Genomic DNA, 16,228 nt, shown 5'->3' with positions numbered 1-16,228 from the left:
TCCTGTGGATAGGCTGAAATATGATGGATTTACAGCCATTCACTATGCATATATGGTCAAAGTGATACAGGAACCAGAACCCACTTCTTTTGAGCAAGCCATGGGAAAAGAAAAATGGGAGAAAGCTATGGATGAAGAAATGGATGCCTTGGAAGCAAATGCTACATGGGAATTGGTACCTTTACCTAAAGATAAGCATGCAATTGGTTGTAAGTGGGTTTATAAGGTGAAACACAATGCAGATGGTTCTGTAAATAGATACAAGGCAAGATTAGTAGTCAAGGGGTATGCACAAACATATGGCATTGATTATGAAGAAACATTCAGTCCGGTTGCAAGGATGGCAACCGTAAGAGCAGTCATTGCTATGGCTACATCAAAGAGATGGTCTTTACATCAGATGGATGTAAATAATGCCTTCTTGCATGGTGATTTGCAAGAAGAGGTCTATATGAAGCAGCCACCAGGTTATGTGCATATTGTTCATCCTGAGTTTGTTTGCAGGTTGAAGAAAGCCTTATATGGCTTGAAGCAAGCACCTAGAGCATGGTTTGACAAGATAGGACAGTATCTTGTCACTATTGGCTTTCAGATTTCCAAGGCAGATTTCTCACTTTATGTGAGAAAAACAGAGAAAGGTATTATGTTACTTGTCATTTATGTTGATGATTTGATTATGATAGGTGACAGTGATGAAGATATCCTTCATGTGAAAATGCTATTAAAGCAGAAGTTTGAGATGAAGGATTTGGGAGAGCTGCGTTATTTCTTGGGCATTGAGGTGATTAGATCACCAAGTGGGATACGGCTCTTGCAGAGGCAGTATGGATTGAACATACTGTCCAAATATGGGATGACAGGCTGTAAGCCTATTTCAGTTCCTTTGGAGTAGAATGTGAAGTTGAGCGCAGATGCAGGTGAGCTTCTCGAAGACCCTACTATGTACAGACGCATAGTAGGAAGTTTGATTTATATGACTATTACCAGGCCAGATTTGAGCTATGATGTTGGATTGGTAAGTCAGTTTATGCAAGCTCCAAGGAAACCACATTTGGATGCGGCTAGACGCATACTCAGGTATGTGAAGTCCACATTGCACTATGGACTATTTTATAAGACTGGGGTTCAGATACAGTTGCATGGATACACTGATGCTGATTGGGCTGGTAGTATTTCTGATAGACGATCTACCAGTGGATATGTGTTCTCTTTTGGGAGTGTTGCAGTCACTTGGAGCAGCAAGAAACAATCTACAGCTGCCTTGTCGCACAGAGGCTGAGTACACGGGTGCAGCAATGGCTGCATGTGAGGTAGCTTGGTTGCATAAGCTACTTTATGATATGCATCAGCCTACAGATGGGCCAGTTGTCATTTATTGTGACAACATGAGTAGTATACACTTGGCAAATAACCAAGTCTATCATGCTAGAACAAAGCATATTGAGATGCATTATCACTATGTGCGGGAGAGGGTTTTACTAGGTCTTATTGATCTAGTTTATGTCAGCACAGAGGATCAGGTAGCTGACATATTCACGAAGGCATTGGGCACAGAGAAGCTGCGCAAGTTCAGAGACCTGCTTGGTGTGCAGGAATTGGGATTGAGCTCGAGGGGGAGTGTTGAGATATCGAGCTCCACTCGTGATATGCCAGGGTGACCGTTGTGCATTTATGTCATGGACTTGTCAGTTGCAGATGTGGTTGGTACACCGCCCATGAATAATAGCTAGATAACAGCTATCCTTATCTACTCTAGTTCGTGGCTCAATTAGTATGCCACCTTAGTTAGTTGAGTTTGGTTTGAGACCCATATATAGGGTTCTTCTATTTCTATGTACTAGAGTTCTTTTTGGCTTACACCACTAAGAAGAGAAAAACTGTTTTCAGCCTCCACCTTGTGTATTCCCCCATTGTGCAAGCAAGAAAGCTACAAGTGAGACTCCTTCGTTTTCTCCCACAATCTTGACATGACCTTGTCACTTTGAATCATGTAGCCTTGGTATATCAAATTTTCAAGGTTGATGATCATGGTTTGCAAGAAGGAGATATAGAGAGAAAAGATAGACAAAATTGGAGATTAGCACAGAGGATAGCCGGACGTAAAGTTCAAAATTGTTTAGAGCTCTTGCTGATGGGATCCAATCATCGTCAAGAGCAAACACTTGGTACAAAGGTGTATCTCTCAATTGTGGCAGCATACATTGATCATTTTCTATCTCCTACACTCAACTTGTATGAGCATGTGAAAGCTGCTAGAATGGTATCCTTATTTTTTAGGTACATAATTCATGTTATCTATTGAACATATATAAATAATTAACTAATATTGTATGTTCATGTTGTTGCTATGGTAGCACCATTATGTCTTATTAATCAGTTGATTTATGATGTTCTATTAGGATTTGGTGCATATGGATCACCAAGCATGATGTATATATGCTCAAGCAGAACTTCATTAGTAGAGAAACTTTCATGGACATCCAATTGTCATGTCACTTTTTGGTTCTTCTCATAAAGATCTTCAGAGACAGATATAGTCACTTGGAAGTTCCTTTATCTTCTACGGGATTTGATACTTGTGAGAATTTCTTTAGTAAGGTAGGTGGAATGGTTAGCAATGAGAGGTGTTATGATGGTTGTGACTTGTTGAGTAGTGTAGGAGCATTGAATAGAATTTCAAAGTTTCAAGCACGTTCAAATCTAAGTTTTCCTGTAGCTCACTCAAAGCAAGAAAACATATGGGTTGATATGAATCATATGCATGGCATTCCTTTGGCAAATTTAAATGACTACACGATTGTGAGTACTGATGAGCAGATTGTATATGCATTAAAGGAGGGTTTAGCAGAAGCAAAGGTCATGTGTCATGAGCTTGGTGTGGAAGGTGAAGCTTCATGGGGTGCCTCATGGGAAGAAAAAGATATCTTAGAGCATCTTGAAAACAATGCACATGATAATCTTGTAGACGAAGAAGAAGTTTCATTGGATGATTTTGTTGGAGATGTAATCATGGATACAGTATTGGATGTTGATGAAGAGGATACAATTTCACAAAGTGAGCTTCGCCATGTCATGGATTCTATAGTTGACAATGAGGAGAATGTGGTGAGCCAAATATCACCTTTTGTGGAAGTTGATGGGAAGACTTTGTGCAAGAGCACACTTGTGAGCCAATTGAATGGAAATCCAATGTTATCAAAGGATAGATTAACAAGGGTAAGAAGTGGAGTATATTTCTCATTTGAGATGAAGTCAAAACCTCAAACCAATACTTGCCTTAGAATAGGATATGATTGTGCGGTTCTATTTGAAGATATTATACTTAGAGATCATATAAAGCTCAAAAGAAAAGGCAAGGTTGGAAATACTAGTTAAGGGGTCAAGAAAGGCATATGGTACCTCGGAAGAGCAATGAGTATGAGAATGAAGCTAGGAAATGGTATGAAAGAGACAAGGGGCCCTTTTGATATTCTAGATCATCCTCCAAATGTGGAGATTCATCTAGCATGGTATCAAAAAGCCAAAGGAAGTAGATGCTACACATATGATCTTGTTGATAATCAATCAATGTCCTTGGAATCTATAATTGCTCAGGAAAATTTGAGCTATGATCCAATATCAAAGAAATATCGACTTGATCCCAATGACTATAAGATCTTCAACGACTATGTAAAAGATACATAAGGCAATTTGAAGCACATAGAGTAAAATGCAAATCTATAATAGTTTTAATGTGTTGTCCTTATGCATTAGTATTAAATTAATAATCTTTTTTTCTTTGCAGGTTGAAAGTTGCTATGTATACATCATACATACTACCAAGAAATATCAAATAACTTTTGTGGTCATCTAGTTATTGTGTAATTTGACTTTTAGAGTCATAAACATTTATGATCATTTTGGGTGTAATTTGAGTTTTAAGGTCATAAACTCTCTCCATCACTCATGTGCACGAAGCAGCTTGCAACCACACTTGGCAACAGCCAGTAGTTTTGGGTCCATCTCAGCCACCAATATGCAATAGAAAAGGTATATGGTTGCATTGGCAATCCTTTGATGGTGAAGAAAAGTATATGTATTGATAATCTTATGGTAGTGAAGCAAAGTGCATTGCCGCATTACAGTTTTGGAGGTATCTTCAACATGAATTTCATTCAAGGATATCTATGAAGGGAAGTACTTTTAAATACATACATGTGATGCTTGTGTTGTTGCTACTCTTTGCTAAGTTCACTCATTCATGTGTTCTATAATTTGTGACTACTAACTAGATGTTAGTATCAGGAGTTTCAAGGTGGTTGGTAAGAGGTTAAACCCAAGTTTTTCTTAGAGCAAGAAATTAAATCTTTAATTTTGTTTGATTTTTTTTCTTGACTTTTATTAATCTTACTGTGAGAGGGGGGGAGTTGGCACTCTCCCATGGTTTTGGTAGAGAGATTCAACTCCCTTTCTTCCAAAGAGAGCTTGGTGTCTGCTTGGTGTAGTCACTTTAAGTATAAGGGGGTTTGATTCCCCTACTCTCTCTCCTCATGTGGTAAGGGGACATAGGCATTCAAAAACATTGCAACACATACTTCGATGGTATCCAAGTGTCACTACATAAATAACTTTGTGATATGACCATTTTGATACTTTTGATTGCTTAGGATAATTCCAATTTTTAAGAAGAAAGTTAGTATATGTTCTATGAAGACTTACATTTAAGAAAGGGGATACATAAACTTATAAGCTTAAATAGGGGGATATATTAGTCTTACAAGCTTCATAAATAGGGTTTTTTTTAGAAGTCCTTGCACACAGGTGACATGTCTTCTTTACTATGAGTGAACCCCCCATGTCTCGAAGTTATCTAGAGAGGCTCCAAGAGGAGAAGAGACTTAAGGTTAAAGCTACTATAAGGAAATCTATATCGATAAGTCATCACCCTTACTAGAAAAGAGGATTGTTGTTAATAAGATAATAAACGAGGACTTAAAGAAATGTGTGAAAATTCCCCCAAATTGATAGGGATAGCTTAGACAGAAAGAGTGCTTCTAATGATGAAGCTATTTCTCAATTGGAACCTCATGCTTGTTGGTTGTATCTACTACAGAGATAGGATCATGAAATGCTATTATTGTTGAGACAGTCATAAGATGTAATATATTCTAGACTAGTACCTTGTGCTTGATTGAAAGCATTGATGTAGAAGATAGAGCTTATGCATTCTCTTCATATGTTTGTAAATATGGATGCATGTCTAAGAAGATTATTGTTGATAAAAATTCTTGTGCTTAGATATGGTTGTTTATGGATTTTCCTGAAGTGATCTATCATGGCTATTATGATCTGTTAAGATTATTGCTGACATGTACTCTCCCTTAAGTCTTACTAACATGACTTCCATATGGCAGAATATTCCCAAATAGTGTGTAAACCACCATGTAAATAAGAGCTTAAATGTTAGAGGAAGGTTCTCCCTTCTAGTGGTATGAGAACCATTGGGGGTTTGATTGTTTAGATAATACTCATGACCGTCCCTAATAGGGAGGAAATCCTCAACAAGCATGGTGCATAGTGATAGACTCCAATGATGGGATACCAAGAGGAAAAAGAACTTATTCTCGAGATGGGTTGAAATGTCTCGATGATCTCACACTTGAGAGTGTGTAATGTGTCTGCTTGTCCACTTGTGGGATATGTCTTAGCAGCCCATCAAGAGGAGAGTCTAGAAAGTGCCACCTGGCACTCGCAAGGAATGTCATAGGGTTTGCGATCTAGGTCTTCCCAAGTCTGCCCCGAAGTGGAAGTATCCGACCGTTCCCACTTAGGACCGACCTGAAGTCAGGGTTTTTTTTCCTATCATCCAAGTCTCTAGGAAGTAGCTAGCGTCGAGCTCTAGATGAACCACTTTGCGTAGAAACAATAGAATCGAAGCGGATTTATGCTGCACTCGATTCATGGAGAATGGGAAATGAGAGGGATGCGAAGCTCAACCTTTCTGCCCATAAGGCATAGTCCCATTCCGCTCCCCTAAAACAGCACAAATTGGGATTCTAACTCTACTGTCTCTAGGTCTTCACAGTTTTGTTATCACGTCTTTGAGAAAAGTTCTCGGCTAACCGGGACCACCCTTCTGTAGGACGGATCCAAGTCACATCCACTGCACTTTCCTCGGGTTGCTTAGTTATCTAATTACCTACCACATTATGTTTGACATGCAAAAGCAGCTTCCTTAATTAACCAATTTAAACACATGTTCCTTCACGTAACTTAGGCACTGACATAAAAAAACAATGTCAAGCAAGTTCCTTTTTCAAATATTTGATCTTTATTTATCATAATCTTGGAATACATCAAGTATCTTGCCCGAAGGCTATCCCAGCAATCATCAGGATTGCTGCTCCAAGTTTCGCCCGTAGACTAGTGCACTGGCCTCGAGATCCCATCTTGAGTCACGTCGGCCTCTTGAGCGGGATCCGAAGGCAAGGAATTTACGGCTAGAGCCTCCCTTGGCACCCAAGCGTCCTCCTACTCCAAGCAACACCCACGGAGAGACCTCTCGCGACGGGTTCGGTCCATCTACCCAGTGCGGCTAACAACCCCCTTGGATAGGGCCAGGCAGGCAGTCGGAGGTAACTAAACCTGCCTCTCCCTCCATGCTATTAACCTGAAGCATTAAGTGTTTGGTCTTGAATTAGTTCCTTGAGCAAAGAAGTTCAAACAATGTACCTAAGTGTACAATCACGATCTTTTCTGTGGTCGTTCGTACGACCAACTGCTAAGGTGTGATTCCTTCTTCCCGAATACTCCCAGCATTTGATCCTAGATTTCCAAGGGCTTGGCAAGATAGGCTGCTTGTTTACCATTTTTCCTTGGGTTAGGGTTTATACCCTGCCGACCCCAATTATCATTACCTTAGGTCTCCTTGTACTATAGTCAAATAGATCTTGGACAACCCCGTCGTCCTTGGTTGGTCAATTTGCTTCTTAGCCAAATCAATCCGAGGCATAGGCCTTGATCGATAATCCAACCTAGAGTTTAACCTATTGGTTTACCTTGGACTAGGGAAACGTCCTTGTTCCGTAGTCTAAGGCCGTAACGACCGTTTGCAAGCAACTCGCTTGGTCACTTAACACCCTTTGTTTATCGATATTACTAGTATTCATGTCCTAAGGCCTAGTACCCTCTCTTAGTCTCAACATAGAACAATCTAAGTACGAGAACCCTGGATTAACTCTGCAATTGCAATACTTAGCAACATTTTTAACTTAACCTATCGTCTCATATTGAATGTAACTACCATTTCATGCATATTGCATCCCAAATGCTTTTCATTAAATAAAATATAACCCTTTTTCATTTCATACCTTTACTTATGCATGCAGTTGCTTATGCGAATTCTAAATAAAATATAACTCTTTTATTCCTCTCCATAGCAACTATCTATTCTTTAATTAAACATCCTTTTATGAATTAACCTATTTATGATCTTCACAAGGGATTTTTATTGCACAAATACATTGTATATAACATAATTCATTCTTTCCAATGTAAATTACCCAATGCAAACCTTCCAATGCACAAGAACATCGTAATATATATTTAATCTATATGAGAGATGCAACTAGGACATTATTGCATAAGTGCATCTTTTAACACATGAACCATATATTCAAAAATGCAACAACCTGAACATCCGCAGGAGGTGTATTATCGAGTCTTGCGCTTTGGGTGGGGACTCCTGCATGTGCTCCTCTTGCTCCCGTGCGTGCTCCTCTTGTGTGGCATTTTGGGACCATCGCAATGGGGATTTGGGAATAAGTCAAGTAGGTGGAGGGTGTGTTGAAAATTTTTGGCAAGTTGGCAGTCCTTCCTTCCTGCAAGGGAACTCCCTTCACAACGAATTGCGTCCTTCACGCGCTTTGCGGGTGAAGCACCCCTAAGAAGCTTTTAGTGGAAGCTTCTAGGAAGCTTCTTATTTAGCTTCTTCCTTTCTATCAGTCGGGCTGACAATGACTCCTCCTCCTCAATCATGCTGGGAAGATGAAAATGTAGGTGACGACGCTATGGGGGTGGCAGTCCGACAGCCTGGCGTCGTGTAGGTGGAGCAGGGGGTGCCACTGCATGTCAGGCGGGGCAAGGGGGGCAGCACTGAAGAGGGAGCAGGGGGTGCAGCGCTAAAGACCACCCGGGGGGGGGGGGGGGGGGGGGGAGCTCCCCTTATATAGTGGGGAGGGGGTGGTTCATGGGGGGGGAGACGGCCGTTTAACGGGCTGCCACCCCTACACCTAGGGGGGTGCATGCCCCCTCTCCCACTCTACTCTCTCTCTCTCTCTCTCTCTCCCCGACATGTTGTCAGCAGGGGAGAGAGAGAGGTAAAAAAAAATTGAACTAAATGTAAAAAATTTTCAAAAGGGGAGGGGTTCTTATGGGACGGGAAATGTTACATCCTCTCCCCCTTAGAGGAATCGCGATATCCTCATCTCGAGAAGATCTAGGGGTATTGTTGGTTGAGAGTATTTTCATCCATCCAGGTGGCATCCTCTTCGGGATAATCTTTCCACCGGATGAGGTATTCTCTGAAGGTCCTTGATCTCAAATGCCTCTCTCTAACATCTAGGATTCTATCAGGCCGTAGTTCAAGGACTCCTTGGCTAGGCATTACAATTTGCTGATCATCAAGAACACGATTCGGATTAGGTAGATACATTTTCAATAGGCTAACATGGAATACATTATGAATCTTTAGAGTTGTGGGCAGTTGAAGTCTGTAAACATTAGGCCCTATAGACACTTGATGATCTTATAAGGTCCACAATACCTCAGACTTAGCTTCTTGTACTCTCCCAAGGACAATGAACTCTTTTTAGGGCGTACACGGATGAAGACCATATCACCTTCAACGAAGGATCTGTCTTGCCGTTTCAAGTCAGCGTAGGCCTTCTGTCTATCCTTGGTAGCTTGAATGTCTTGTCTTATTGATTTGATTTGATCATCCATGTCTTCCAACATCTGTCTTGAAGCTTCTACCCTCAAAGCTGGATCCGAGAAGTTCAAAGGGGTATGACAATCATGCCCATACAATGCTTGAAAAGGGGTCATCTGAATACTCTGTTGGTAACAAGCATTGTAAGCAAACTCAACCAGTGGTAAGTATTGAATCCACTTTTTGGGTTCGCGAAAGCAGTATGCCCTAAGCATATCTTCAATGACTTGATTGACTCATTCTATTTGACTATCAGTTTGAGGATGGTAAGCTGTGCTAAACAGAGTTGAGTTCCAATAGCCTCAAAGATAGCCTCCAGAAGTGTGATGTGAAAAGAGAGTCACGATCACTAATGATTCTTCTGGGTAACCCATGAAGTTTGAATATTTCCTTGATGAATAATCTTGTGATGTCTGAAGCTTTATAGTTCGTCTTGATAGGGATGAGATGTGCGACCTTGGTGAGCATATCTACTACAACCAAAATAGAGTTATATTCTCCTTGAACTTGGGGTAAGCCAACAATAAAGTCCATACTAATGAACTCCCATTTCATTTGTGGAATGTCAAGTGGTTGCAATTTCCCAGGCATTTTAACATGTTCTGCCTTAATGCGTTGACAAGACAAGCATTCCGTGACATATTTGAGTACGTCTCCCTTGAGCCTTTCCCAAAAATAACTCTTTTTGACCGTATTAAGGGTCTTGGCATAACCAGGATGCCCTGAGAAAGGGGAGTCATGGGCTTCCCAAAGTATCTTCTGCTTGAGAGTTTGGCTTGCAAGGATACATAATCTTGTTCTAAAGTAGACAAGTCCATTACTGATGGAGAATTCTTGATATTTTGTCTTTAGCTTTGGGTCTTGATCCTTGATGGGGATCTCCATTAGCATTTTCTGATAGACTAGGTCATGATATGCCCCTTCTTTTGATAGCTTAAGAATCGGGTTGTTTGACATTAATACCTTTGTGGCTAGAGACCTTGCTATTGATGGATCTTGCAAAATGAGAGAATTTAGAAATGCCTTGCGACCGAGTGTATCGGCAACTACATTCTCTTTTCCAGGCCTATATTTGATTTCAAAATCATATTCTTCCAACACTTCGATCCATCAACGTTGCCTCATATTGAGCTCATTCAGGGTGAAAATCCATTTAAGGCTCTTGTGGTCCGTTACTAAGGAAAATTTGTTACCTAGCAAGTAATGTCTCCAAAGTTTGAGAGCATGGATGACAGCCAATAGCTCCAGGTCATGAATAGCATAATTCCTTTCATGGCTCTTCAATTTTCTTGAAGAATATGCTACGAGATGACCTTCTTGCATAAGTACACATCCTAAAGCAAGTGCAGTAGCATCAGTTACCACTTCAAACTCCTTACTAAGATCGGGAAGTTTCAGGATGGGTGTTGATACTAAGCTTTGCTTTAGTTTGTCAAAGCTGGTTTGTTCAGCAGGTGACCATACAATTGCTACTTGCTTCTTTAGTAGATCAGTCAGAGGTGCTGCAATCAAAGCATAATCTTTGATGAAAATTCTGTACCACCCTGTCAACCCAAGAAAACTACGTATTTCTTTGATAGAAGTTGTTGTTGGCCATTCCAGAACGTCTCTGACCTTAGCTGGATCTACTAAAAATCCTTCTGCTGATTCAATGAATCCCAGATATTCAATCTGTCGCTTGAAAAATGTGCACTTCTTCTTCTTGGCATAAAGTTGTGTGCTCTCATTGTTTCAAGAACAATGCGAAGCTGGGGTTCATGGTCCTTTCCCTGTTTTGAGTAGACTAGGGTATCGTCAAAAAAGACGAGAACAAAGTCATCAAGATAGGGCCTAAAGATATCCTGCATTAACCTGTTGAAGGTAGCAGGAGCATTTGTCAGCCCGAATGACATCACTAGGAATTTGAAGTGTCCATATCTTGTACTGAATGCAATCTTCGGGATATCTTCTTCTTTGATCCTTATCTGATAATATCCAGATCTGAGATCTATCTTTGAGAATATCTTCGCCCCTTGAAGATGATCAAGTAATTCATCTATTCTTGGAATGGGGTATTTATTTTTGATGGTTGCTTGGTTCAACCCTCTGTAGTCAATGCATAGGCGAAGCGCTCCATCTTTCTTCTTTTGGAACAACACTGGAGCTCCCCATAGTGAACTGCTAGGATGGATGTAGCCTTGATCTTGAGTTGCTCTTTCAGTCCAATAGCTTCCGGGATGGATATCTTATATGGCCTCTTTGCGATCGGTGCAGCTTGTGACACAAGTTTGATTTTGTGGTGGACTTTCCTTGGCGAAGGAAGTTCCGTCAGATCTTCAGGGAATACGTCTACGTATTCCTTTAACCATGAAGGTTCTTCTCCGGATTCTTGATTCTGATCTAGCTTATTCAATTTAATCAGATAGACAGGTAGACCCTTTTGAACACCTTTTGTTATCCGTGTTGCTTTTGCCAGCTGTATTTTTGGCTTATCAGTCGCACCTTGAGTCATGACTAGTTCCCTTTCAGAATTGCGGAAGGAGACTTGGCCCTTCCCACAGTGGATGTGGGCATCATTGGGCATTAGCCAATCCATTCCGAGTAAACATTCGTGGACACCTAGGTTCATTACTCTGAATCTCACAGAAGTTGGCTTCCCACCCAGTAGGAATTTCACCTTAGCAGTTTGCCTAGTACAAGTAACCTCATGACCATTTGCTAATTCTACAAGTAAAGTAGGTGCATCTATTGTGGCTATCCCTAATCTTTTTGCACAGATTGGTGAAATGAAGGAATGTGTACTGCCACAGTCAATCAAGGTTTTGAAGCTTTTACCTTGATATTCTGATGGAGTTTGAATCACCAAGAATTGGCAATTTGGACTCTTCTTGTGAAGAGTGGTGTGAACCATTGCTCTCTCAATGTCAACATCCATGGATGGATCTTCTTCATTGTCCAACTCCTTGGTGGAAACATTGGAGGTTCTCCCTCTGGCCATAACGGTGGTTCCTTGGCCATGAGTGGCTCTATTTTGACCTTGGAATTGCCCTTGGCGATGCCCTCTGCCAAGCTTGGGATACTCCCTCTTGAAATGTCCGGGCTCGTTGCAATGAAAGCAACGTGGGGTGCAATCATTGCTTTGTGTTGGAACAAAGTTGTTGAAAACGCTAACTCTAGCTTTCTTTCTTTGGCCCTATTCTAACCCTGTACTCTCTTAGTCTGAGCCTTAGACATGCCCTTATTTTGATCCTTGTAAGGCCAAGTCCTATTGTTCCTTGGTTTGGTCTGCACCTCTTGTATTATTGGAGCAGCTCGAATGAGTGCATCTTGTAGGTCCGTTGGGCGCATTGATTCCAATCGAGTGCTTATGGGTGGATGCAACCCAATACAGAATTTTAACACCTGCTATGTCATATCCATTGGAGGTGCATACTTTAGGAGTGAGACAAACTTCGAATAATATGCTTCAAGGGATAATCCTAGCTACTTCAAGTCATAGAATTCATTCATCTTTTGTGTGTGGTAGGCAAGTGGCAGATACTCCCTCGCACAACTTCCTTAAGCTTATCCCAAGTGACTGTCCCCTCCAAGATCGCTTGGTCTTTGCACCACTGTTTCCACCAAAGTCTCGCTTCGCCTATTAGCTTAAGTTTGGCGAACATGGCTTGGTTAGCAAATGCAGTTCCTGCTACCTCAAAATAGTCCTCCATGAACTCAATCCAGATCTCGGCATCGGATTGAACAGTCCTTCCCTTGCCATCAAACTCCTGTGGCTTAATTTGTTTGAGAAGGAATTTCTTCTCTTGAGCTGCAGTTGGACTTAGTGCAAGAGCCGGATTTGGAACCCGCACTTGGGGTTGCGTCTGAATAATAAGATTCTTTACGTTAACATCTTATCATATGTTCTCATATTACATTAATGTGACTAGTACAACTTTTTAGCTAAGTGATTTAATCACTTAACACCTTAGTTAAAATTTATGATCAAGTTAGACAATTGTAAAAAGTCTTATTTATTCATGAAGGCATATCCCTTTGAGTACATTTATTTTGGATAAGTAGGACATGCTGATTGATACATCAATTTGGGGAAAATAGGATTGTGTTACAATCGGCTATAGGGACGGAATAATAATATGGAGTGGGGTCATGGATTTTCAAGAAACAGTAATTGATAGGAAGCTTGGGGTATCCCTTCCTTTGATACTTGTTCTTCTCATAGTGCCCTAAGACTTTGATTCTGTCATCAGCAGACATCACCTGGGTCACTTCTTCATAGACGTACTTTTATTGCACAAATGCATTGTATACAATATAATTCATTCTTTCCAACGTAAATTACCCAATGCAAACCTTCCAATGCACAAGAATATCGCAATATATAATTAACCTTTATGTGAGATGCAACTAGGGCATTATTGCATAAGTGCGTCTTTTAACACATGAACCATATATTCAAAAATGCAACAACTTGAACATCCGCAGGAGGGGTATTATCGATTCTTGCGCTTTGGGTGGGGACTCCTGCACGTGCTCCTCTTGCTCCCGTGCGTGCTCCTCTTATGTGGCGCTTTGGGGCCATCGCAATTGGGAGGGCAGGTGGAGGGTGTGCTGAAAATTTTCTGCAAGTTGGCAGTCCTTCCTTCCCGCAAGGGAACTCCCTACACAACGAATTGCATCCTTCACGCACTCTGCGGGTGAAGCACCCCTAAGAAGCTTTTAGTGGAAGCTTCTTTAGCTTCTTCCTTTCTATCAGTCGGGCTGACAATTACTCCTCCTCCTCAATCGTGCTGGGAAGATGAAAATGTAGGTGACGACGATATGGGGGCAGCAGTTCGGCGGCCTGGCATCGTGTAGGCGGAGCAGGGGGTGGCACTGCGTGTCAGGCGGAGCAGGGGGTGGCGCTGCATGTCAGGCGAGGCAGGGGGCGGCACTGAAGATGGAGCAAGGGGTGCGGCGCTGAAGACCACAGGGGTGGGGGGGGGCTCCCCTTATATAGTGGGGAGGGGGGTGGTTCATGGGGGGGGAGACGGCCGTTTGAGGGCCACCACCCCTACACCTGGGGGGTGCATGCCCCCTCTCCCACTCTACTCCCTCTCTCTCTCTCTCCCCGACATGCTGTCGATAGGGGGAGAGAGAGAGGTAAAACAATTTGAACTAAATTTAAAAATTTTTAAAAAGGGGGGTTCTTATGGGACGGGAGATTTTACAGAGTGGTTACCTTTTTGCCTTCATACTGATTTCTTTATTTTTGTGATATGAAACTATGTGATAGGACTAATTAGGGATCCTTGTATATGACTCATCGTGTGATAGGATCTAATAAGATAATTAAAGTAAATTGGATTCATGCATGGAAAGTGGGTGGACATGTGTAATGACAATGCCTCCAATAGATAAGTAAACCCAATTAGTCGGGTGCTTTCTGAAAGAAGGAATTACAAGCATGGCCAAATGATGACTTCCCAAGGTCAGTGTGTAGAAAATAGACCAACAATGTTTTGGGAGACCAAAGTTGAGATTATGTCTTATGAGCAAAGAGGTCGAGCATAACTCCCCTTTATCTCTCACTCTCTTTGCACCAAGTGCAGTGATAGTCTAATGCAAAGTGATCCCTCATGGTTGGGTGCTAGATCGCTAATAGAGACTGCTACGTTATAGGTCCCTCATGTCACTCCTAGTGGATCCATGCCATACATTTTGCTACGAAGTAGACTCAGAAGCCACTTGTGACCAACTAAGTCTATAAATTCTCTGGGGTCCTAACGGTGTTACTCAAGATATGCATCCAAAGGACAATCAATGTTCTCTCTCTTGGCTTAGCTATAGGGGCAAGTACATCTCTCTCTCTCTCTCTCTCTCTCTCTCTCTCTCTCTCTCTCTCTCTCTCTCTCTCTCTCTCTCTCTCTCTCTCTCTCTCTCTCTCTCTCTCTCTCTCTCTCTCTCTCTCTCTCTCTCTCTCTCTCTCTCCACTACCACCAACCTAGCTATGCAAAAACCTTCTCCTCTCTTCGCCTCTCCATGTATCCATATGTACAATTGCATTTCACCTTCTCTCTATTATTCATGATTTACATGTGTATAAATTTATATTATATGGCTTTATGTATGTGAATTATAATATTATATGGTTGAAATTATAATATATGATAGTTAACACAATTTATTATAAAGTTTAGGGTGTTCATTATATTGTATGCCACATGTGTGTGTGTGTGTGAGTGATTATTTTATTGTTGAATATCATGAAAATCATATTGTATAGTTTTTAATCCACGATACCTAGATTCTCAATATATGGGATATTTTATAAATTCTTTTTTTATATTTGATATTGCTAAATATGAAATGCTATTATTTATCTAATGAAATATTGTTATTCAATATGTATCTTATCATTGCTTATAATGTTCTATTCGTTCTTTAATTATTTATGCTATCTCTCTCTCATATATGTATTATATGTTTATGTATGTATATTTTATATGTATGTATATGATTACCTCTCTCTTATCCACCTTTATTATTATTATTTTACTTATATACCTTATTGGGGACCAATGCTAGGTAGAGGAGAGAGTATTTATTCCAAGAATAATTTTTGTCTAAACTACATTGCACCTCCCTTTCTCAATGAAACATTTGCAACTCCCTATCCATTTAGCATTTATAATGATAATTAACAAATTTCAAGGGCAAACATTATCATGTTTGGGGTTATATCTAAAACACCCTATCTTTACTCAAGGACAAGTCAATGTTGCATAAAGTATCCAAAGATATTGAAAATTTTCCTAGATGAGAAGGATAATATGGTAAATGCTACCATCAACATTGTATATAAAGAAGTTTTACAAAAAGTATTATAACCCTTATTCTCTTCTTCAATAAGAAGTTATTTGAAAAGTCTACCAAGTGTAAACTTTCTTTACTTTCTTTAAATGCTTATTCTTTGTCAAATTATGTTCACATAAAGTTTTAATTTCAGCACCATCAAACTTATTTTCTTTGCTTATTTGTTTACTATGTGCAAAAAGGATTTATGGAAATTAGTATAACATCTCATTCTCATTTTAAATAGGAAGTTGTTTGAATTATCTATCAACTAGTTTACTCTTTCTTTGCTTAGTTTGAGTACTTATTTTCTTTCGAAATACATTCACATAAAGTTTCAATTTCACTACCATCAAACTTATTTTCTTTGCTTATTTGTTTACATATGTACAAGAAGTTTCATATTAAGTATTATAACCTCTATTTCTCTTCTTCAACAAAAAGTTA

The 16,228-nt window shown here is 40.4% G+C and overlaps 1 pseudogene; it reads left to right on the top strand.

Annotated features, from left to right (window-relative positions):
- The first annotated feature begins 2,131 nt into the window (after window positions 1-2,131).
- LOC148035541 (uncharacterized) lies at window positions 2,132-3,684 on the top strand (annotated as a pseudogene).
- Window positions 3,685-16,228: the final 12,544 nt, after the last annotated feature.

The sequence above is a fragment of the Lygodium microphyllum genome, chromosome 5 (genome assembly GCF_053477565.2).
Source record: "Lygodium microphyllum isolate KBCC chromosome 5, Lygodium_microphyllum_v1.1.10, whole genome shotgun sequence".
Taxonomy (NCBI): Eukaryota; Viridiplantae; Streptophyta; class Polypodiopsida; order Schizaeales; family Lygodiaceae; genus Lygodium; species Lygodium microphyllum.
This window is presented reverse-complemented; position numbering and strand designations above follow the sequence as displayed.